Genomic DNA, 24,974 nt, shown 5'->3' with positions numbered 1-24,974 from the left:
TCAAATCTTTAATCCACTTTGAATTTATATTGTGTGTGATGTAAGAGAGTGGTCTAATTTCGTTCTTTTGTATGTGGCTGTCCAGCTTTTCCGACATCATTTATTGAAGAGAATGTCTTTTCCCCATTGTATAATCTTGCCTCCTTTGTTGTAAATTAATTAACCATATATGTATGGGTTTATTTCTGGGTTCTCTATTCTGTTCCGTTGATCTATCTGTCTGCTTTTATGCCAATACTGTACTATTTTGATTACTGAATCTTTGTAGTATAGTTTGAAATCAGGGAGCATCATACCTCTAGCTTTGTTCTTCTTTCTCAAGATTTCTTTGGCTACTACTTGTTGTCTCTTATGGTTCCATACAGATTTAAAATCATTTGTCCTAGTTCTGTGAAAAATGCCATTGGGATTTTGATAGGGATTGCACTGAATCTGTGGATTGCTTTTGGTAGTATGGACATTTTCACAGTATGAATTCTTCCAGTCCATAAGTATAGAATATCTTTCTCTTTGTGTCTTCTTCAATTTCTTTTATCAATGATTTAATAATTTTCAGTGTATAAGTCTTTTACTTCCTTGGTTAGATTTATTCCTATGTATTTTCTTCTTTTTGATGCTTTTGTAAATGGTATTATTACTTTCTCTTTCTGATATTTCATTATTAGTATATAGGAATGCAACCAATTTCTGTATGTTGGATTTGTATCCTGCAACCTTACTGAATTCATTTATTACTTCTTCTAGATTTCTGGTGGTCTTTATGGTTTTCTATATATAGAATCATGTCATCTGCAAACAGTGACTGTTTTACTTCTTTCTTTCCCATTTGGATGCCTTTTTGTTTCTTTTTCTTGCTTAATTGCCATAGTAGGAGTTCCAGTTCTATATTGAATAAAAGACATGGACATCCATGTCTTGTTCCTGATCGGAGGAAAAGCTCTCAGCTTTTCACCATTGAGTGTGATAATTGCTGTGGGTTTTTCATATGGCCTTTTTATGTTGAGGTACGTTCCCTCTATCCCCAATTTTTGAGAGTTTTCATCATAAATGGACATTGCATCTTTTCAAATGCTTTTTCTGTATCTATTGAGATGATCATATGATTTTAATCCTTCATTTTGTTAATGTGTATCACATTGATTGATTTGTGGATGTTGAACCATCCTTGAATCTCTGGAATAAGTCCCTTTTGATCATGGTGTATGATCCTTTTTCATAGACCCTATTTTCATGAGGGACTATTTTCTTTCTTTCTTTTTAAAAAAATTTTATTTTAGTGAGGGGGGAGGGGCAGAGGGAGAGGGAGAGAGGATCCCAAGCAGGCTCCTTGCTCAGCACAGAGCCTGATGCAGGGGAGATCATGACCTGAACTGTAAGCAAGAGTAAGATGCTTAACCCAACTGAGCCACCCAGGCACCCCTCATCAGGGACTATTTTCTGTTGGCTTCACTTCTATTTCAGGTTCTTGTTCAAATGATAGGAAGGATGGTTCTTAGTATATTCAGACCCAAATGGTCCTTAAATCTCTACTCTAGTATATGGTCTACTTTTTTTGCATCCATATTAATCCCTGAAGGAAAGAAAAAACTCTGAGTGAACACTTGGTGTTCCTTGGTGTAGGGCCAATCAACCATCCATTGAGTCCTGGGGAATAGGATACTTTGACTGGCAAGCTTAGGTCTTGTGGCTGTTTTCTGGGGTGAGAGGGTAAGGTCTAATGATTGGCAGGCCCCACTGGAATCACATGGAATGGAGGAAGTGGGGCCTCTGAAAGGAAAGGATGTGAGGCTGAAAACCACAGGAGGGCTTAACATTATTAAAATCAATATAACAAAATAATATTGGCATTTGGGAGATTGGGAAGGAGAGAAACCTAATCAATGCTCATCAAATAATTCAGGACTGAGCCAAAGCTTAAGGAAAGAAAAAGCTTCATTAGATAATTTCTCTGGACAGTGCTCATAGATTTCTGGATATATTTGCAGTTTAGAATGGCTTGAAAGTTCTTAGTAGTTTGATATGGCTCAAAGACTTAGGCCTGACTCTGAGAATCAAACATCTAGCCAATCTAGGAGTAGGGCTTTGTCTTTCTTACTTATGTGTAGAAGCAGGCAAGCCTGTGTTGAATGGGACAGAACTTTGAGTTCAAATAAATAATAGCAATGCAGCAGATGATATGTCTAGTAGAGACAAATTCAAGTTCTAGAGAGAAAGGGAAGAACTTGCAGAATACATAGGTACTATGGGCTTGGGAAGTCAGAGAGAGAGTAGGAATGGGACTAAACACATTATGGGTGAATCTTGACACTAAGGCAGAGGCAGTTTGCTTCCTTTCTATAGATTCCTCACTGCTGCAGAGTCTCTCCACTTGGTCAGCAGTTAAACAGATTCCAGCCCCCTTTCTGACCCACTTACTGAGTCAGGGTTTCTGGGCAGAGGCATGGGAATTTGAATTTTTATAGATACTAGGCAAGCCTAAGTTGCTTTAAGGCTCATGGCCATAGGGAAGATGAGGACATTTGGTTCACACTGACTTTTAGGAAATGTATGGATTGAATGACACAAGTCTGATTAGAAAATGAGACTGTTTCACAAAGATATTATAAGCTCTGCTACTACAGTATCTTCCCTAGTCTCCTTCCAGTTTTGTCCCCTCTATCACATGAAAATATTCCTCTCATTAAATACCAAGGTAAGAGGGAAAATTGTGGAACTTATTTTCTAACTGACATCCCAAAGTTCCTAGCACCATTCCAGACTTTCCAACATCAAGTTTAACAGACTGTATTTGAAGATTCCTTTTCATTTTAGTTTCAGAAGACTGGATTCTTACCATATAACTATTGACCTGAAAGTGTGTGTAGAGTGAAGAATGCAAAAGGAAAAATACTCTTAAATCATTTTAGGACTCAAGGCAAAAAAGAAAAATCATTGCAGAGAATTTGGGCCAATTCAAGGCTCTGAGGAGATAATGGTAAATCTGGGCTTTCAGCACAAAGGAATATTTGCAAGTTTCCTATTGTGATGCATAATTTTATACGTCAGCTTGGCTGAACTAGATATTTGGTCAAACATTATTCTGGGTGTTACTATGGAGGTGTTTTTGGATGGGATTAATATTTAAATTATTGGGTTTTGAATAAAGCAGATTGCCTTCCACAATGTGGTTGGGCTTTATCCAATCAGTTGAAGGCCTGAAGAGAACAAAGACTGATCTTCTTCAAGCAAGAAGAAAACTGCCTTTAGACTTGAACTGAAACTCCTCCCTGGATCTCTAGACTGCTGGCCTACTCTGCAGAATTTGGAGTTGCCAAGCCTCCATAATCACATGACCAATTCCTTAAAATAAATCAACCTCTCCTCTTTTTGCATATATAAATATATATATACACACACGCATACATATTTGTACATGTGTATGCATATGTATACACATATATAGAGAGAGAATATATATGCACATATACATACAGATGTATATATATGTACACACACACACACAAATACACACATCCTACACATCCTATTGGTTTGGTTTCTCTGGAAACCCCGACTAATACATCTGTCAATGCACTTAATTCTTTCCAGTTCTGATTGAATACTAGGATTTGCAGAATTAAGACTAATAATCCCAAGTCCTTAATTCGCTGTCCTTTCCCCACAATACTGAAACTCCAGCTAATAAGGACCATCCTCATTGACCTCTTTTTGGTGTTCTTCCCAATGTGCCATGGTGTCCTGGTGGACTATGAATGAGATACAGGTGTGTCCCAGACAGTGAACCCCACAGTCCTCAGTGCGGCTAGGTGAGGCCTGCTCTGCCAGAACCTCTAGTAGTCACCATCAGCAGTGGACAACCCTTGGCCAGAATTCTTCCAGGACCTTCGTGAGCCAAGTGTACTCTGGCAGCCTATCCCATGGTCCTTGAAGGTGTCTAATGGGATGGACATCATCTCACATTTGCTGCTTCATCAAGGAGGCCCTTTACTTTTTGAACATTACCCTAACAGCCAGTTGCAAAATGCACTCCTTCTCTGTCAAACATAGGGAGCAAATGAAGCTGCTGAAGGAATGTTTAATAGTGTTTCTTCTGAGTATGGAAGTGGTAGGGGTCAGAAATTCAGGATGCACAGAGGCAACCTGGTGATGCAGCCCAGCCACTCTGGGTGTGATAGGCAGCTTCTGAACTTCTGAAATGGCTCCTAATGATCCCCACTTCCTGTTCTTCATGCCCTTGTGCAATCCCCTCCCTTTGGGTATGGGCTGGTTCTAGGGATGTGTTTTTTGTGATGACAGTACTGCAAAAGTGGTGGATGTCACTTCTGAGATTAGGTTATAGAAGACTGTGATTTCTATCTTGCTGTCATCCATACTCTTTTACCCTCTCTGATGAAGCTATCTGCCATGTTGTAAGCTGTCCTATGGAGAGGCCTACCTGGCAAGGAACTGAGCAGCAGCTCATGAGGAACCAAATATTGTTGATAATCACATGTGTGAACTTAGGTGCTTCTTTGGGTAAGCCTGAGATGACTGCAGCCCTGACTGGCACCTTGATTGGAGCCTTGTGAGAGACCCAAAGCCAGAGAAAACAGCCCAGTTTCCTGACCCACAGAAATAGATGTAGCAATAGATACCTGATACACTTGGAAAGTAACTCATCAATCCCAGGCAGCAGGAACATTGGGAATCCCAGTGGAATTGGTAGGCCATGGTTATGGAAGGAGCAGCTGTGGGATAGCTGAGAAGGAACAAGAAGCTGAGAATCAGTGTATAACCCTAGCTTCTGGTTTACTAGAGTTCTTTCTCTCTCTCCCCTCTCTCTCCTTCCTATCCCTTCCTCTTGACCTTCTGTCTCCAGATCTTTTGTGGTCTCCTCTTCTTGAAGGTAAGCATATCAGGCAAGTTTGGAATTGCCTAAATTGAGCAGGTAAGTTAAACCATGTTTAAAATTGAAGAAATACAGAGTCAGAATAAATATTGTTGACACAAGTATAAGAATTCAAACTGTAAGACTGTGGCGTTTGCCATTCATTTCAGATAAGAAAGATTAAGGAAAGACTGAGTTTTTTTTTAATCTCCTATGTTATAACCTATAATATTAAGACTGTGTTAACCTCGAGGCTTATTCAAATGTTTGTTGTAGGAAATTGTTGGATCACTAAAGTTACAAGCTGTATTTGTCCTAGGAAATTGAATTTGCTTACCACCTTGAGATAATTAGCCTACTGACTATGACCTCATTGATGTTGCTAAAATTGATCTGATCCATATTTAAACTCTGTAAATTGTCTTCACATAAGAAATTACCTCAGATTCTGTGTAGATTTTTATTTTTGCTACTTGTATAGTTAAAATTCTCATTCCTAATCTTATTCCTACGCAATTTCAAATGAGGTTCCAATATAGTTTTTCTAATAATAAGGGCTATATTTCAATTCCTGCCTGACATTTTTTCATATATCTTGATCAATTCTGAATCTGGAGAGGAGGAGTATGATAAATTGGTCTTTTTGAATCCTGACATAAGTAAATTTGGGGACTTGTTTTCATTGTAACATGCCATGTAAGGTTGGGGAAGAGGGCATGAATAGCTCTATCATTTTATAACATGGGCAGATACAAACATTTCCATAAAGACCCTGCAGGACATCACCATGGCAATATAGGCTTCTGAATTTCCCTCTTCCCACAGATGCACCATATATACAACTACACATGGATCAATAACCTCTGAGAGAAATCCAGAAACTAGTTGAACGACTCCCACACATTGGGTGGCTGAGGAAATACCCACAATGAAGTGGATAGGAAGCACTGAGGCATACTCTGATCATGAATTCCACTCTTGGAGCAGTGTCTTACAATTGGGAGGGAACTCTCAATATCCAGCTTTTCACGGAGGAGCTAAGAGTATGGACCACACATATAACAACCCAGCTTTTAAGACTGACACCTAAGGAACAGGCCCCCAAATCACCTAGCTCTGAGAGCCAATGGGGCTTGCATTCATGAATCTCACAGGACTATAACAAACAAAAGAACAATTGGCAGGCATATAAGCACTCCCCATGTCTGTGTCCCTGGACTCAGTGCAGAGAGAGCAGACAAAATTGCCCACTTCTCAGTTTTTCCATTGAAGGAGTTTGACTTCATACTTTACCAGCGGCTGTCTGAGGGTCCAGCTTCTATTTAAACCACATTTAGGTGCTGACTGGATACCTTCCTGGAGCCTGAAAGAACTGGAGAGCACTTTCCTTGCCTTTTCCCTTTGGCTTGTTCCATCAGTAAAACCAAGTTACCAGCTTCTCCCTGGAAGGAGCTTTCCCATACATATAGCACCCACACTGTTATGGTTGCCACCCAAGGGACTGTTTCCCAAATGACCCATGCCTAGGAACTTACAGACCTTGGCATTCATGAATCACCCAGGACCACGTAAAACAAAGAGGCAGTTCTATTTGGGCATGAGCACTCCGAGTAACTATTCCCTCTGGTTTAACACAGAGTGAGTATGCAAAAACATTCATTCCTGATTTATCCCTAATAGGGATTATACTACATATCTAATCTCCTAACTTTCCCAGCTGCTACCTTAAAGTTGAGCTTCCAGTTAGCCTCCATTGGGGAGCTAAAGGGGTAAGCAATTAATAGTTCTCTGGGGACCTGAACAGGCATATTGGTATTTCCCACACTTTGGGACACTGAGGGTCTTGGCATACCCACAATTACTGGGAACCATTAAGAACAAAGATGACAGCTTGAACAATCACAAAGGTTTGAGAGGCCACCAGGAACTTGAACTGGGGTGATTGATGAAATGCAGCTCCTGCATGAGAGGTGTCTGCTATATCTAATGCTCAGAAATAAACAGAGAGTAAAGCAAGATGAAGAAATTGAGGAATATATTCCAAACAAAAGAACAAGATACATTTACAGAAATTGTACCTTAATGAAATGGAAATAAATGACTTACCCAATAGAGAGTTCACAGCAATGTTCATAAAGATACTCATGCGATCAGGAGAGGAATGCATGACCAAAGTTAGAATTTCAGCAAGGAGACAGAAATATAAGAAAATACCAAAGAGAAATCATAGAACTGAAGAATACAATAACTGAACTGAAAAATTCAGTAGAGGGGTTCAGTAGCCCAGTAGATCAAATGGAAGGAAGGATCAGTGAACTTGAAGGCAGGGCAGTGGAATTCAATAGAGGAGCAAAAATGAAAAAAGAATGAGGATAGCTTAAGGCACTTATGAGAAACTGTCAGGCATACTTGTATACATTATAGAGGTAGCAGAGAGAGAGAGAGAGAGAAAGGGGCAGAAAGCTTATTCAAAGATATAATGGCTGAAACTTGCCTAACCTGGGAAAAGAAACATATATTTAGCTCTAGGAAGGCTGGAGAGTTCCAAAAAAGACTCCAAAGAGACCCATTCTGAGACATATTATAATAAATTGTCAGATGGGGAGACGAACCATGAGAGACTATGGACTCTGGGAAACAAACTGAGGGTTTCAGAGGGATGGGTTAACCCAGTGATGGGTGTTAAGGAGGGCATGTATTGCAATGAGCACTGGGTGTTATACACAAACAATGAATCATGGAAACTACATCAAAAACTAATGAAGTACTGTATGGTGACTAACATAACATAATAAAAAAAAAGTTAAAGGCAAAGAATCTTAAAAGCAGCAAAAGAAAAGAAACTTTTTACTTACAAGAGAATGGTACCCCCTTCCCCCATAAGATTCTAAGCTGATTTTTCAGCAGAATCCTTGGAAACCAGAGGTGAGTGTGATGATATATTCAAGTGCTGAAAGAGAAAATCCACCAACCAAGAATACTCTACCTGCCAAGGTTGTTCTTCAGATTTGAAGGAGAGATAAAGAGTTTCTAAGACAAACGGAAGTTGGAGTTCATCACCACTAGACTAGCCTTACAAGAAATTTTAGATTTTTTTAAGCTGAAATTAAAAGACATAAATGGTGACATTAAAAGTATGAAAGTTTAAAACTTACTGATTGAAAACAGTTAAATTCATAATATTCTAATGTTGTAATGGTGGTAGGTAAATAACTTATAACTCTAATATAAAGTTTGAGACAAAAGTATTAAAAATTACTGTAACTACAATAATTTGATGAATGTATACATAAGATAAAAAAGATGTAATTATGACATCAAAAACAAATGTGGGGTGGGAGAGGAGTGTAAAAATATAGAGGTTTTGTGTGTGTTCAAATTTAAGTTGTTATTAGCTTAAAATAGACTGTTATAACTTTAAGGTGTTTTATGTAAGCCTCATGGTAACTACAAAATAAAAATCTATAGTAGATACACGAAAGATATAGAAGTCAAAGCACACCACTACAGAAAATCATCAAATCATGAAGCAAGATTGCAGGAGAAGAAAGAAACAAAGGAATTACAAAACAGTCAAAAAACAATAAGTTAACAAAATCTCAAAAGTAGGTCTATACATAACAATAAATAGTTTATGTTCATATGGGCAGAATTATCCAATGAAAAGACATAGAATGGCTGAATGAATAAAACAACAAGACAAAACTATATTCTCCCTACAAGAGAGTCACTTTAGCTTTAAGGATACATGTAGAGTGAAAGTGAAGAGATGGGAAAAGATATTCTATGCAAGTAGAAACCAAAAGAAAGTAGAGCTAGCTATTCTTACATGAGAGAGAAAATAGACTTTATCCAAAACAGTAATGAAAGAACAGAGAAGGTCAGTATATAATGATAAAGAGATCGATTCATCAGGAGGGTATAATAATCATAAATAAATACACCCACCATTGGAATGCCTAAATATATAAAGCAAATATTAATAAATGTGAAAGGAGAAATAGGCAGCAGCCCAATAATAGTAAGGGACTTAAATACCCCACTTTCAACAGTGGATAAATAAGACAGGATATCAATAAGAAATCCTTTGACTTAAACCACATGTTAGACGAGATGGAACCATCTGATCTATACAGAACATCCCATCCAATAGCAGCAGTATACACATTCTTAAGTGCACATGGAACATTCTCCAGGCCACAAAAGAGTCTTAAGAAACTTAAGAAGATTGAGGGCGCCTGGGTGGCTCAGTTGGTTAAGCGACTGCCTTCGGCTCAGGTCATGATCCTGGAGTCCCGGGATCAAGTCCCACATCGGGCTCCCTGATCGGCAGGGGGTCTGCTTCTCCCTCTGACCCTCCCCCCTCTCATGTGCTCTCTCTCATTCTCTCTCTCTCAAGTAAATAAATAAAATCTTAAAAAAAAAAAAGAAACTTAAGAAGATTGAAATCGTATCAAGCATCTTTTTTGACCACAGTGATATGACACTATATATCAATTACAAGAGGAAAACTGGAAAATTCACAATTATGTGGAGATTAAACATGCTCCTGAATAATTAACAGGTCAAAGAAGAAACTGAAAGGAAAATTTAAAAATAATATAGACCAATGGAAAAGAGTAGAGAGCCCAGATATGGAAAAAAGACAGTCTCTTCAATAAATGGTGCTGGGAAAACTGGACAGCTGTATACAGAAGAATGAAACTTGACCATTCTCTAACACTGTACACAAAGATAAACTCAAAATGGATGAAAGACCTCAATGTGAGACAGGAATCCATTAAAATCCTAGAGGAGAACATAGGCAGTAACCTCTTTGACATCAGCCACAGCAACTTCTTTCAAGATACATCTCCAAAAGCTAGTGAAATAAAAGCAAAAATGAACTTTTGGGACTTCATCAAGATAAAAGCTTCTGCACAGCAAAGGAAACAGTCAACAAAACAAAGAGGCAACCCACAGAATGGGAGAAGATATTTGCAAATGACACTACAGATAAAGGGCTGGTATCCAAGATCTATAAAGAACTTACCAAACTCAACACCCAGAAAAACAAATAAGTCAAAAAATGGGCAGAAGACATGAACAAACACTTCTCCAAAGAAGACATACATGTGGCTAACAGACACATGAAAAAATGTTCATCATCATTAGCCATCAGGGAAATTCAAATCAAAACCACATTGAGATACCACCTTACACCAGTGAGAATGGCAAAAATTGACAAGGCAAGAAACAACAAATGTTGGAGAGGTTGTGGAGAAAGGGGAACCGTCTTACACTGTTGGTGGGAATGCAAGTTTGTACAGCCACTTTGGAAAACAGTGTGGAGGTTCCTCAAAAATTTAAAAATAGAGCTACCCTATGACCCAGCAATTGCACTACTGGGTATTTACCCTAAAGACACAGATGTAGTGAAAAGAAGGGCCAAATGCACCCCAGGGTTCATAGCAGCAACGTCCGCAATAGCCAAACTGTGGAAAGAGCCGAGCTGCCCTTCAACAGATGAATGGATAAAGAAGATGTGGTCCACATATACAATGGAATATTACTCAGCCATCAGAAAGGATGAATCCCCAACATTTACATCAACATGGATGGGACTGGAGGAGATTATGCTAAGTGAAATAAGTCAAGCAGAGAAAGTCAATTATCATATGGTTTCAGTTATTTGTGGAACATGCTAAGGAATAGCATGGAGGAAATTAGGAGAAGGAAGGGAAAAATGAAGGGGGGAGATCAGAGGGAGAGATGAACCATGAGAAACTATGGACTCTGAGAAACAGGGTTTTAGAGGGGAGGGCGGTGGAGGGATGGGTTGGCCCAGTGATGGGTATTAAGGAGGGCACATACTGCATGGAGCACTGGGTCTTATACGAAAACAATGAATCATGAATCACTACATCAAAAACTAATGATGTATGGTGACTAACATAACATAATAAAATAAAATAAAATTAAAAAAATATCTGGAGACAAATGAAAATGGAAATACAACATACAAAACATATGTGATACAACACAAGCAGTCCTAAGAGGAATTTATAGTGGTAAACACAAACATTAAGAAAAAAGAGAGATCTCAAATAACCTAACTTCATATCTCAGATAACCTAACTTCACACCTCAAATAACCTAACTTCACACCTCCTATATAAGAGGAACAAACAAAGGCCAGAGTTAATAGAAGGAAGGAAATAAATATTAGGGTATGAATAAATGAGACAGAGATTAGAAAGACAATAGAAAAGTTCAATGTAACTAGGAGCTGAATTCTTGAAATGATAAACAAAATTGACAAACCTTTAGCTATTCTAAGAAAAATAAGAGAAGACTCAAAATTAGAAATGAAAGAGGGACATTACAACTGGTAACACAGAAATACTAAGGATCATTAAGAAATGACCATGAAGAATTATACCAGCAAATTAGATAACCTAGAAGACATGAATAAAGTTATACAAACACACAACCTACCAAGACTGAATCATGAAGAAATAGAAAGTCTGAACAATTACTAGTAAAGAGATTGAATCAGTAATGAAAAACTGCCCAATAAAGAAAAGTCCAAGACATGGTGGATTAAGTGTTGAATTTTACCAAACATTTGAAGAAGGATTAATACCAAGCTTCTCAGCCTCTTCCAAAAATAGAAGAGAAGGCAACACTTCCAAACTCATTCTCTCAGGCCATCATTACCCTAGTATGAAAGCTACACAAGGACACTACCAGAAAAGATTGCAAGTCAATATCACTAATGAACAGAGATGCAAAAATCCTCAACAAAATATTAGCAAACCAAATTCAATAGTATATTGAAAAGATCATACACCATGATCAAGTGGTATTTATTCCTGGGATGCAAGGGTGGTTCAACATCTAGAAATCAATAAATGTGATACACCATATTAAAAAACATGGATAAAAATTATATGATCAGGGCGCCTGGGTGGCTCAGATGGTTAAGCGTCTGCCTTCGGCTCAGGTCATGATCCCAGGGTCCTGGGATCGAGTCCCGCATCGGGCTCTCTGCTCCTTGGGAGTCTGCTTCTCCCTCTGCCTCTCTCTCTCTATCTCTCATGAGTAAATAAATAAAAATCTTAAAAAAAAATTATATGATCACCTCAATAGGTACAGAAAAGCCATTTGATAAAATTCAACATTTTTTCATGATAAAAACTCTTAACAGATCAGGAATATATGGGCTATATTCAACATAATAAAGGCCATGTATGTCAAGGCCACAGATAATATCATACTCAGTGGTGAAGAGCTAAAGGCTTTTCTTGTAAGGTCAGGAACAAACCAAGGATGCCCATTTTTACCACTTTTATTTTAACATAGTATTGGAAGTCCTAACTAGAGCAATGTTTGCAGATGCTGCATTGTATATGGTAAGCCCTAAATACTCTACCAAAAAACTGTTAGAATAAAAAGTTAGCTAAAGTTGCAGTATAAAAAAATCAGCATCCAAAAATCAATTGTGTTTCTATGCATTAACAATGAGCAATTTGAAAGAAAAATTAAGAAAATAAGCCCATTTGTTATTACATCCAAAAGAATAGAATACCTAGGAATAAACTTAAGGTGGTCAAAGATCTATGTACCAAAAACTATAAAACACTGATGAAATAAGATGCAAATAAGTGGAAGGTATTCAGTGTTCATGGATTGCAAGAATAATATTATTAAAATGTCCCTACTACCTAAAGCAACTTACAGATTTGGTGTAATGCCTATCAGAATTCCAATGGCATTTTTGACCTAGGATGTGATCTTTTCTGGAGAATGTTCCATGGGCACTAGAGAAGAATGTGTATTCTGTTGCTTTGGGATGGAATGTTCTGAATAGGTCACAAATCAGGTCTCAACTGGTACCAAAAGATTGGGATCATTCCCTGCATATTTTCAGACCACAATGCTTTGAAACTAGAACTCAATCACAAGAAAAAAGTTGGAAAGAACTCAAATACATGGAGGCTAAGGAGCATCCTACTAAAGAATGAATGGGTCAACCACGAAATTAAAGAAGAATTAAAAAAATTCATGGAAACAAATGAAAATGAAAACACAACTGTTCAAAATCTTTGGGATACAGCAAAGGCAGTCCTAAGAGGAAAGTATATAGCAATACAGGCCTTTCTCAAGAAACAAGAAAGGTCTCAAATACACAACCTAACCCTACACCTAAAGGAGCTGGAGAAAGAACAGCAAATAAAGCCTAAACCCAGCAGGAGAAGAGAAATAATAAAGATCAGAGCAGAAATCAATGAAATAGAAACCAAAAGAACAGTAGAACAGATCAACGAAACTAGGAGCTTGTTCATTCAAAGAATTAATAAGAGGGCACCTGGGTGGCTCAGTTGTTAAGCATCTGCCTTCGGCTAAGGTCATGATCCCAGGGTCCTGGGATTGAGTCCCACATTGGGCTCCCTGCTCCACGGGAAGCCTGCTTCTTTGTCTCTCACTCCCCCTGCTTGTGTTCCTGCTCTCACTATGTCTCTCTCTGTCAAATAAATAAATAAAATCTTAAAAAAAAAAGAATAAGATAAATCCCTGGCCAGACTTATCAAAAAGAAAAGAGAAATGACCCAAACAAATAAAATCATGAATGAAAGAGGGGAGATCACAACCAACACCAAAGAAATACAAACAATTATAAGAACATATTATGAGCAACTCTATGCTAGCAAATTAGATAATCTGGAAGAAATGGATGCATTCCTAGAGATGTATCAACTACCAAAACTGAACCAGGAAGAAATAGAAAACCTGAACAGACCCATAACCAGTAAGGAAATTGAAGTAGTAATCAAAAATCTCCCAACAAAAAAGAGCCCAGGGCCAGATGGCTTCCCAGGGGAATTCTACCAAACATTTAAAGAAGAATTAATACCTATTCTTCTGAAACTGTTCCAAAAAATAGAAATGGAAGGAAAATTTCCAAACTCGTTTTATGAGGCCACCATTACCTTGATCCCCAAACCAAAGACCCCATAAAAAAGGAGAATTACAGACAATATCCTTGATGAACATGGATGCAAAAATTCTCACCAAAATACTAGCCAATAGGATCCAACAGTACATTATTCACCACAACCAAGTGGGATTTACCCCTGGGCTTCAAGGTTGATTCAACATCTGCAAATCAATCAATGTGATACAATATATTAATAAAAGAAAGAACAAGAACCATATGATCCTCTCAATAGATGCAGAGAAAGCATTTGACAAAGTACAGCATCCTTTCTTGATCAAAACTCTTCAGAGGATAGGGATAGAGGGTACATACTCAATATCATAAAAGCCATCTATGAAAAACCCACAGCGAATATCATTCTTAATGGGGAAAAACTGAGAGCTTTCCTGCTAAGGTCAGGAACACGGCAGGGATGTCCACTATCACCACTGCTATTCAACATAGTATTAGAAGTCCTAGCCACAGCAATCAGACAACAAAAAGAAATAAAATGCTTCTGAATCAGCAAAGAAGAAGTCAAACTCTCAGTCTTTGCAGATGATTTGATATTTTATGTGGAAAACCCAAAAGACTCCACCCCAAAACTGCTAGAACTCATACAGGAATTCAGTCAAGTGGCAGGATATAAAATCAATGCACAGAAATCAGTGGCATTCCTATACACCAACAACAAGATAGAAGAAAGAGAAATTAAGGAGTCGATCCCATTTACAATTGCACCCCAAACCATAAGATACTTAGGAATAAGTGTAACCAAAGAGGCAAAGAATCTGTACTCAGAAAACTATAAAATACTTATGAAAGAAATTGAGGAAGACACAAAGAAATGGAAAAACGTTCCATGCTCATGGATTGGAAGAACAAATATTGTGAAGATGTCAATGCTGCGTAGAGCAATCTACACATTTAATGAAATCCCTATCAAAATACCATCAACTTTTTTCAAAGAAATGGAACAAATAATCTTAAAATTTGTATGGAACCAGAAAAGACCCCGAATAGCCAGAGGAATGTTGAAAAAGAAAAGCAAAGCTGGTGGCATCACAATTCCAGACTTCAAGCTCTATTACAAAGCTGTCATCATCAAGACAGTATGGTACTGGCACAAAAACAGACACATAGATCAATGGAACAGAATAGAGAGCCCAGAAATGGACCCTCAACTCTATGGTCAACTAATCTTCGACAAAGCGGGAAAGAATGTCCAGTGGAAAAAAGACAGTCTCTTCAACAAATGGTGTTGGGAAATTGGACAACCACATGCAGAAGAATGAAACTGGACCATTTCCTTACACTACACACAAAAAAAGAATTCCAATGGCATTTTTCACAGAAGTAGAAAAACAATCCTAAAATTTATGTGGAACCACAAAAGATCTGAATAGTCAAAGCAATCTTGAGAAAGAACATTGCTGGAGGAATCACCTTTCCTGATTTCAAACTATATTACAAAGCTATAATAATCAAACAGAATGGTTGGCATAAAAACACACACAGATCAATGAACAGAATAGAAAGCCCAGAAATAAACTCATGCATATATGGTCAATTTATTTTCAACAAGACGCCAATAACATACAATGGAGAAAGGATAGTCTTTTCAAAAAATTATGTTGTGAAAACCGAATATCCACATGTAAAATTATGAAACTCGATTGCTATCTTTCACCATACACAAAAGTCAATTCAATATGAAATCATGGATTTGTCAGTTTCTGTTATGTGAGAACTGTGAGAAGCTGAACAATTACAAGCATTACTTGTGATAAAAAAAAAAGTCAATTCAATATGGATGAAATATTTGAACATCAGTTGCAAGACTACAAAACTTCTAGAAGAAAACATAGGAGGTAAGCCCATTGATATGGATCTTTCTGATTTTGACACTAAAGTCAAAGGCAACAAAAGAGAAAAATAAACAAGTGGGACTATAGCAAACTAAAAAGCTCTGTACAGCAAAGGAAACCATCAACAAAATGAAATTCAACCTATTGAATGGGAGAAAATATTTGCAACCCCATATCTGATATGTGTTAATAGCCAAAATATATAAGGAACTCATACAACTCAGTAGCATAAAAAGAAATAACCCAGTTAAAAATTGGCAAAGAACCCAAATAGACATTTTTCCAAAGAAGACATACAAATGGCTAATAGGTACATGAAAAGGTGCTCAACATCATGAATTATCTGGAAATTGCAAATTAAAACCACAATGAGATGCCATTTCATACCTGTTAGGATATTCTAAAAAAAGCAAGAGATAATAAATGCTGGTGAGAATGTGGAGAAAATGGAACTCTTGTATGCTGTTGGTGAGAATATAAACTGGTATGGTTATTATGGAAAACCGTATGGCCATTCCTCAAAAAATTAAAAACAGAGCTACCATATTATGCAGAAATCCCACTTCTGGATATGTATTTGGAAGAAATGAAATCACTATCTTGAGATATTTGCACTCTCATGTTCACTCCAGCCTTATTCACAGTAGCCAAGACATGGAAACAAACTAAGTGTCCACCAACAGATGAGTGGGTAAAGAAATATACACACATATAATGCAATATTTTTCAGCCTTAAAAAAGAAGGAAAATCTGTTATTTGTGACAACATGGGTGATTCTGGAAGGTATTATGCTAAGTGAAATAAGCTAGACAAAGAAATACAAATACAGCATGGTATTATTGAATGTGAAATCATTGGATGTAAAATCTAAAAAAATCAAACTCATAATAATAGAGAGGAGGGTGGTGGTTGCCAGGGTCTGGGGGATGAGGAAATGAGGTGAATTTGGTAAAAGGATACAAACTTATAGTTGTAAGGTGAATAAAGTTGGAGGATCTAATGTATAACATGGTGACTACAGTGGATAATATTGTATCGTGTATTCAAATTTGCTAAGACCAAAACAGGTTGATATGTGGTGATGGATGTGTTAATTAACTTGGTGGGGATAATCCTTTCAAAATATATAGGTATAGCAAACCATCACACTGTATACTTTAAATAGATTATAATCTGATTTGTAAATTATACCTCAATAAAGCTGAAAAAGATAAAAAAGAACCTGCATTTCCTTTTTTTTTTTTTAAGATTTTATTTATTTATTTAAGAGAGAGACTGAGAGAGAGAGAGCATGAGATGGGGGAGGGTCGGGAGGGTCAGAGGGAGAAGCAGACTCCCTGCCAAGCAGGGAGCCTGATGTGGGACTCGATCCAGGGACTCCAGGATCATGACCTGAGCCGAAGGCAGTCGCTTAACCAACTGAGCCACCCAGGCGCCCAGAACCTGCATTTCTTAAATGGCCAAATTGGCTTTGACCAGTTTGCAACACATCCTCCAGGATGAAATCTAAATTCCTTAGAATGTCACATGCGCACCTCAGTGATAGAGCCTTCCAATAACTCTTCCAGTTTTCACTTCCATTTCATTCTCTAATACTTACTATGTTCAGAGATTGTGAGCTTGGAGATCATGTTCTTTCATATAGTGCCTTGTCTTATACTTGCTCTTTTCTCTTAGAATACCCTGGCTCTTAAAGGCCACACAGTTTCTTGCTCACTATTCTCTGCTCAAATGCCACCTCCTTAAGGTAATCTTCCATCATTCTTCCTCTCCCTTCCCTTCCAAAGCTTCATTCAGTGCATTATCTGAGCTTGTATATCCTGGAACATGTGTCTACAGAAGTCATTGCAATGTTGTGATTAAGTGTACAAAATTGTTTCTGCTTTGTTAAATAGATTGTAAGTTCCCTGGGTGCGGAGATTGTGCTTTTTATTTTTATAGTTTTAGCGCTTGGTATGCTCTTAATGAATATTTAAAACTGAGGGTTACAGAAGGGAGTAACCAGGTGATGGGTATTAAGGAGGGCACGTGTTGTGATGAGCACTGGGTGTTGTACACAACTAATGAACTGTTGAACACTACATCAAAAACTAATGATGTACTATATATTGGCTAATTGAACATAATAAAATAAAATAAAGAGCATAAAAAAGAAATTTACTTTCCTACAGTTTCAGAGGCTAGAAGCCCAAGATTAAGGTGTTCAGGTTTGGTTTCTCCAGAAGTTCTTTCCTTGACTTGCGAATGACCACCATCTCATTGTGTCCTCACATGGCCTTTTCTATGTTTGAATACTGGTGTCTGTTCCTTTTATAAGGACACTAGTCATATTGGATTTGGGCCCTGCGCTTATGGTATTATTTAGCCTTAATTACTTTCTTAAAGACCCTATCTGCAGATACAGGCACCTTGGGGGTTTAGGCTTCAATATACAAATGTTGAGGGGGACACAATTCAATCCATAATTTGTATTCATAAATATATGTTATATGGATTTTTTATATTCACACTCTAACATACATATACATATACATGTGTGTATATGTGTGTCATTATATGTTGAATGATGTGTGTGTGTATTAAAAAACTCATTTTGAAAATAATATAATGAATACCTTTCTTTTTTGGATGGAATAATCTAAATAGGTAGTAGGAGATGTTTTATTCAATCTCATACTGGCAGATTATTTTATTTTAGCTTTTTAAACAATCTCATTACTCTATAGCATTACTCATTCAAAACACCTAAAACTTCTAGTCCTTGTCAAGAGAAGTCCTTCTTTGAGCACCACATTTTGAGGCCTGTTCTAGTCCTCTTTCTTGTGGGGAAAAAGTGCATAGGCTCAAAAAGGATATGTAGGTACCTGAGACCTTAGAATTTCCCACCCAAATGTTCCTGAGCCTGCTCTGGGGTCTTTTCCGAGTCTCTATCCTCCTGAGTGTGGTCTACCCCACTGTGTGCACACGCCTGGGCACAGGGGGTACCTAAGGGCAATTTTGCTTAGAAGAAAGGTTCTGGCTGTCTTCTAATTGCCATATTCTTGTGTGGAACTGGGAGGAGTCCTGGGTCACTATGAGACTATATAAATAATAATAATAATAATATATATAAAATAGATACAGTAATAAATAGTACATATTTTATTTACCTGCTTATTGACTTGCTTATATACCTTCAAAATATTTAGAAAATATAAAAATATAAAATATGATATATATAAAATATATGCTGTTGAAAACTTTCTCCCTGACCAAACTTTAGTTAGGCTCCTTCTAGCCTTCTTCTTCTTCCTTTTTTTTTTTTTTTTTTGCTGTTAGGCTTTCACCATATGCAGGTCAAGTATGGTGGGGTTTTTTTTATTATGTTAATCACCATACATTACATCATTAGTTTTTTTTTTTTTTTGAAGATTTTATTTATTTATTTGGCAGAGAGATAGCGAGAGCAAGAACACAAGCAGGGGGAGTGGGAGAGGGAGAAGCAGGCTTCCTGCTGAGCAGGGAGCCCGATGCAGGGCTCGATCCCAGGACCCTGGGATCATGACCTGAGCGGAAGGTAGACGTTTAACGACTGAGCCACCCAGGTGCCCCTACATCATTAGTTTTTGATGTAGTGTTCCATGATTCATTATTTGCATATAACACCCAGTGCTCCATGCAGAACGTGCCCTCTTTAATACCCATCACCAGGCTAACCCATCCTCCCACACCCTGCCCTCTAGAACCCTCAGTTTGTTTTTCAGAGTCCACCGTCTCTCATGGTTCATCTCCCCCTCTGATTTCTCCCCCTTCATTTTTTCCCTCCAGCTATCTTCTTCTTCTTCTTCTTTTTTTAAGATATAATGTATTATTTGTTTCAGAGGTACAGATCTGTGATTCAACAGTCTTGCACAATTCACAGTGCTCACCATAGCACATACCCTCCCCAATGTCTATCACCCAGCCGCCCCATCCCTCCCACCCCCCACCACTCCAGCAACCCTCAGTTTGTTTCCTGAGATTAAGAATTCCTCATATCTGTGAGGTCATATGATACATGTCTTTCTCTGGTTGACTTATTTTGCTCAGCCTAACACTCTCCAGTTCTATCCACGGTTTTGCAAATGGGAAGATTTCATTCCTTTTGATGGCTGCATAATATTCCGTTGTATATATATACCACATCTTCTTTATCCATTCATCTGTCGATGGACATCTTGGCTCTTTCCACAGTTTGGCTATTGTGGACATTGCTGCTATAAACATCGGGGTGCACATACCCCTTCGGATCACTACATTTGTATCTTTGGGGTAGTGCAATTGCTGGATCGTAGGGTAGCTCTATTTTCAACTTTTTGAGGAACCTCCATACTGTTTTCCAGAGTGGCTGCACCAGCTTTCATTCCCACCAACAGTGTAGGAGGGTTCCCCTTTCTCTGCATCCCCGCCAACATCTGTTGTTTCCTGACTTGTTAATTTTAGCCATTCTGACTGTTGTGAGGTGATATCTCATTGAGGTTTTGATTTGGATTTCCCTGATGCTGAGCAATGTTGAGCACTTTTTCATGTGTCTGTTTAGCCTTCTTCTTGACTAGGCCTTGACTTTGGGGCCCAGTCCTTGCTAGACCTGCATAGCCCAGCTTTAACAAGATTCCTGCTAAGTCAGTTGATGGAGAATCTCCCCATTCTTATCACCTTTGCCTACCTTCAGCACGATTTCTGTTAAGTCAGTTTAGTGAGATTCTGATGTGTTTTTCCTCTTGGTAATTTTCCATCCACTGACCACCTCATCTCACTCTTTGGCTGTAGATTCCTACTTACCTTTCTTTTATTCAGCATTGAGCTGAGTTCTACACTGAAGTCTCTTTCCCCTAGTTATAATAGTTTCTGTGTAAAATTTATCTTTACTGCTTTGACCAGTGTCTGTCTTTAGATATTTTTGACAGTATGTGTTGGGGGCCTATAACTGGTGTATTAAATTAAGAATATGCAGATTATGACCTTGTGAATGAAGAGGCACAAGCCACTCACATGGGGTCAGCAGGTAGCTCTGTCGGCATCTGAGCTCTTACTTGGGGAAATGAAAACCTTGGGGTCATTTGTATTGAAAGTGCGATTTCAATACAGTCACACAAAGAAAAGTAAAGTCACAAGATTTATTACTTAGAGATACCAGAAATGGGGAGAGTGCACAGTGAGCCATGGGTAATTGCAGTCTTCCATCCTAGGTCATGAGGAAGCATGAGATAGAGAGCAGGGTAGCAAACACCTATTACTTGTAAGGTAGTTGGGATGGCAGTCACTAACTTTTCATGGGCTCTACTCTGAGTGTTTATTTTAAAAGGTGCCCTGGGAATAGTTTGAGGAGAATAAGTACTAATTCTTCTTCAAATGTTTGGTAAGGAAGGCTTCCAAATACATTCTGTGAAGCTAGCATTACCCTGATAGTAAAACCAGACAAAGACACCACAAAAAAACAAAAACAAAAAACTACAGGCCAATATGCCTGATGGACATAGATACAAAAATCTTCCACAAAATATTAGCAAACTATATTTGACACTATATTAAAGGATCATTCACCAATCATAGGGGATTTATTCTGGGGACACAAGGATGGTTTGGTATTCACAAATCAATGTGATACATCATATCAACAAAACAAAGGGTAAAAATCATATCATCTCAGTAGATTCAGTAAAAGCATTTGACAAAGTATGACCCCCATTCATGATAAAAACTGTCAATAAAGTGGGTTTAAAGGGAACATACTTCAACATAATAAAGCTTGTATGTGAAACCCACATCTAATATCATTCTCAGTGGTGAAAAACTGAGAGCTTTTCCTCTAAGATCAGAACAAGAAAAGTATGTCCCTCTCACCACTTTTATTCGACATAGTACTAGAAGTCCTACTGATAGCAACCAGATAAGAAAAAGAAATAAGAGGCATCCATATTGGTAAAGAAGAAGTTAACCTATTACTATTTGCAGAGAACATGATACTATACATAGAAAACCCTAAAGATGCCACCAAAAAATTACCAAAAGTAATAAATGAGTTCAGTAAAGTTATAGGATACAAAATTCACCCAGAAATTGGTAGCATTTCTATACACTAATAATAAAGTAGCATAAAGAGAAATTGAGAAAACAACTCCATTTATGATTGCACCGAAGAGAATAAAATACCTAGGAATAAATTTAACCAAAGAGGTAAAAGAGCTGAATTCTGAAAACTGTAAAATGCTGATGAAAGAAATTGAAGATGACACAAACAAATGGAAAGATATTCCATGCCCATGGATTGGAAGAATTAATATCGTTAAAATGTCCATATTACCTAAAGCAATCTACAGGGTGCAATCCCTATCAAAATACTGACAGCATTTGTCTCAAGACTAGAACAAATAATACTAAAATTTGTGTGGAACCACAAAAGACCCCAAATAGCCAAAGCAATCTTGAGAAAGCAAAACAAAGCTGGAGGTATCACAATTCCAGATTTCAAGATATACTACAAAGCTATAGTAATAAAAACAGTATGGTACTGACACAAAAATAGACACATAGATCAATAAAACAAAATAGAGCCCAGAAATAAACCCATGACTCTATGGTGAATTAATCTGACAAAGGAGGCAAGAGTATCCAATGGGGAAAAGACAGTCTTCAATAAATGGTGCTAGGAAAACTGGACAGCTACATTTAAAAGAATGAAACTGGACTACTTTGCAACACCATACACAAAAATAAGATGGATTAAAGACCTACATGTGAGATCTGAAATCATAAAAATCCTGGAAGAGAGCACAGGCAGTAATTTCTCTGACATCAGCTTTGGGAACATTTTTCTAGATATATCTCTTAAAAGGTGCCCTGGGGAGAGCAAAGTGGGAACTTGGGTTGGGAAACATAAGCTCATGTCCTTATCTAAATCTCCAGGTGTGAGCAGGGTTGTCATACTGTAAAATACCTAGGCAGCAACTCAAAATTGCTGTTTTCTCATCACATAGTACAATAGACTTCATTTATATTCCTCTCCAGGCTCCACAAATACTAAGGTTGGGCCTTTTTATTGAGCATTTATTATTTACTAGTCACAGTGCCCAGTGTCATTTATTATTTGATCCATACAGTAGTCAATTGGTAGGTTCTGTTGCTGACCTCAGTTTACAGACAATGGAACTGGGGCATAGAGAGGTTATGTAGCTTTGTCAAAGGTCCCCCAGCTCAGAAAAGGCAGAGCTAGGCCTGGAATGGAGCTCTGGCCTCAGAGACTGAACTTTTAGCCACTGTACCCTACTATAGGGCTATTAGAATGGCAATTGTGATGCTCATTCATTTTGAAGGGAATAAAATATAGACTCATTAATCACAAACAATGAGGTTGTCTGGAGATAATAGTTGTCTGAGAATTGCAACAAATTGTTCAGGCCCCAAGATTTGCCATTTCAGAGATGAGACTAATTATAAAAACTGCTTGCATTATCCTGTAATGAGTTCTGCCTTAAGTAGTATATAACTGCAACAGCTGGGAACAGTAGGTAGCCTCACTCAGATGGGAGTTTCCTCAAATAGAGGAGCAAAGGAGTCAGGAATCCACTTAAAACCTGAGAAGAAGTTGCTCTGTATCATTTATCAAGGAGTGTAAAAGGTGTGAGGAAGTTAGTCTTTTGCTTATCTTGAGATGTAATGACAGTGCTCAAGGATTCCACCAACTTATACATATTTTTACTCTTCATATTTAAAATGTATACTATTGCAGGCAGGATCCACACCATGTGTCTTCAAGTTTTGAATATTAGAACAAATTTTTACCCACACAAATGCTAGAATTGTTATCTTATTTAAAACAGGGTGTTTTTCTGTTGCTCCTTGTTGGAGCTTTGCCCTGGTGGAAACTTTACAGACCTATAGGCAAGGCTAGTTTAGTGGCTTGCTTCCTTGCTCATCATATTGTTTGTTCCTAATAAGATCAGTTTTTAATTTGGGAAATGACATCTTTTTTGGCTCTTCACATGAGCATGAATGTCCCAAGCTCCTGATGATTTGTAAACCACAAGATACAGCAGCTGAAATGCATTAGTTTAATAATAAATACAGGAAATGGTTTGATCTTATAAAGTATGCATTATGCAAATCTCTCACACTGAATGGCAGTCTTAATAGTGGCAGTGTTTTAGCCATAGCTGATTTTCCAGTGTACTTCAAGAGAGTTTTTGCATGTGATTTTAAAATTCCAAGTTATTTCCAGGATAACTCAGTCTGTAAGATTTTTCTGTTTGCCCCTTACCATGTTTTAGCTTTCAGTGTTGCTGAATAGTTACCTAAGCAAAGCATGGAAGAAATATTGAAGTATCTGTGCTATCTCAATCTCCTAAAAGTGGGGAAAGGGGGAAGTATTTAGGGTGGGCTGAAGGACAAAGGAGACCATCAAAGGACTTCTTGGAAGTAGATAAAACCAAATAATTATAGAGGAGTCCACTGAATATGACTGCTGTCTTTTAGGCCTCCCCATAAGCATTTCCTTTTAGATATCTGTGTCTTGTAGGCATCTCAGACTTAATACATGCAAAACCAAACTCTTGATCTTGACTGGCCCCAAATAGGCCCTGCCAAGACCTTCCTCATCTCAGGTTATGGTAACTTCCTCCTAGTTGTTCAGCCCAAACATTAAGAAGTCATTTTTGACTTGCCTCTTTCTCTCCCATTCTCTGCTCTTGTTGGCTCTACCTTACATTCATGTGTTATTTTTCATCACAACAATTATCATCTTCTAAATAATTTAATTTACTTATTTCTTTTATTTATTTGCATCTACCACAGTATAGATTCCATGATAGTAGGAGTTTTTATCTATTTGTTCACTGATATGACCTCAGAAACTAAAACATTATTTGGAATGTAGTAGGTGTAGGTGCTTAATAAATAAATGTATGAATGAACTATACTGAAATGTGACTGTGGCCTAATCTCTCCACTATTTAATTCTGGCATGATAGCCCCAGGCAAGAAGTAATAACAGCCATTTCCAGTTGGGTGTTTATGTATCAGAACATGTTTAAGGTTAGCTGTTAGTAGGGGTAGAAGAAAATTGGTTTGTATGATTTGATAATTTTTCCTGTGTTGTATTACTCCTCTCTTTCTATAATAGGGATAACAGATTGACTATGGGATTTTAGAGGTAAAGATGAGATTTATTTATCTAGAATTTCTGAGTCGAATCTCAAACCAATGAACAAATGAGTTCAAAGAAATGCAGTGGGAAGACTTGAGAACTTTTTTATCAAGATGCAT

The 24,974-nt window shown here is 37.7% G+C and overlaps 1 long non-coding RNA gene across 3 annotated transcripts in view; it reads left to right on the top strand.

Moving 5' to 3' along the window:
- Positions 1-24,974, top strand: part of LOC135363842 (uncharacterized) — a 478,080-nt gene that overhangs the window by 27,945 nt on the left and 425,161 nt on the right. Inside the window, exon 3 of one of the 3 annotated variants that reach the window (XR_010410028.1) lies at positions 4,859-4,885. The exons of the other annotated variants lie outside the window; for them this stretch is intronic. This is a non-coding gene — a long non-coding RNA (uncharacterized LOC135363842). The remainder of the gene's footprint in view (positions 1-4,858; positions 4,886-24,974) is intronic. 3 annotated transcript variants of the gene reach the window in all.

This window comes from Mirounga angustirostris, unplaced genomic scaffold (assembly GCF_029215605.1).
Source record: "Mirounga angustirostris isolate CCGP_5_RB_7025 unplaced genomic scaffold, mMirAng1.0.hap1 SCAF_3, whole genome shotgun sequence".
NCBI classification, from domain to species: domain Eukaryota; kingdom Metazoa; phylum Chordata; class Mammalia; order Carnivora; family Phocidae; genus Mirounga; species Mirounga angustirostris.
This window is presented reverse-complemented; position numbering and strand designations above follow the sequence as displayed.